Consider the following 1,088-nt stretch of genomic DNA (forward strand, 5'->3'; position numbering starts at 1 on the left):
CGGCCACTAGCCTTTCGTCTACATTTCGTATTCATAGAATTACCGAAGAATGGCTCCGGTTATCTCTTTTTTGCTGCTGTTGCCTCTGAAGTTCCTTTCGAGACTGCTCTTTTCACTTCTATACGAACGGCAGACAATAATCTCAGCGAGCTCACGTTCACGGATAAGTTATTCAAAGTCCAAGACGGTTGAGATTATTTTTTCCAATTGCTTTTATTTGTTTATGTGTGATAATATCGAGCGCACATGTTTTTTGCAGGGACCGAAATTTAATGGAGATCGCCCCTTTCTGAAATATACGTACATATAAAGATTAGAGCAAAGCGCAAGAAACCACAAAATTTAGAGTTAATAATGTATAGAAACTTCTACCTTCGCAACTTATCAAGCAATCAACGTCGTCGCTTCCATCGCTCAAGCATTCTGAAAGACACGGCGAGCTCCGATTCCCTTTGCGGATGATTTTCACGAGTTGTAATTGAAAATGCTCGTATTACGCGTTATAACGAAAATATCACTTACCAGTTTCCCGAAGAGCCAAATTTACCGCGATGAGCAGGGCGATGGCAATGAAAAACACGAATTTGCGCAACATACTGCTGAAAAGTTAAGCAGACTTCTGATAGCGTTTGAAGCAAGAGTTTTTTTTAATCTGTTTTGTTACATAACAACATTCATATCGCTATCATAAAAGACGGTTCTCGAACTAAAATAAATCGGTGTAAAGCAAATAATTCCACGCGAAGGCAAAAACTTGTTGTGAGAAATAATATTTGCTAAAAGAGATGACAAGCTGATAGATAATATTCGATATTTATTGACATATAAAAAACGGTGAACTATGCACTCGACTATTATAAACAATACCCCGAAAGAAGAATAATGAGACGGCATTGAGGAGAAAAAGTGTCATATCTCTGTTTGAATAGAGGCAAAAAAAGTGCAAAAGTTGACACAGCTGAAAAGCAAAGTCGAGTATCTGTTCTCTCTCGCTGGCATTATCGTACGAGACAATGACACGCGCCAAGGGGCCATTGTCGCGTGGGTCTCGCTCGGTAACACGGAGATGGAATTAACCCCGAAAGAAG

General features: G+C 39.6%; 1 long non-coding RNA gene across 1 annotated transcript; it reads right to left on the reverse strand.

Moving 5' to 3' along the window:
- Nucleotides 1-201: 201 nt before the first annotated feature.
- LOC131670773 (uncharacterized) lies at nt 202-614 on the reverse strand. The gene is made up of 3 exons (XR_009302473.1): nt 523-614; nt 373-450; nt 202-289 (listed from the first exon to the last, which is right to left on the reverse strand). It is a non-coding gene; the product is annotated as an uncharacterized LOC131670773 (long non-coding RNA).
- Nucleotides 615-1,088: the final 474 nt, after the last annotated feature.

The sequence above is a fragment of the Phymastichus coffea genome, unplaced genomic scaffold (assembly GCF_024137745.1).
Source record: "Phymastichus coffea isolate CEN01 unplaced genomic scaffold, Cenicafe_Pcof_1.1 PCOF00115, whole genome shotgun sequence".
Classification (NCBI taxonomy): Eukaryota; Metazoa; Arthropoda; class Insecta; order Hymenoptera; family Eulophidae; genus Phymastichus; species Phymastichus coffea.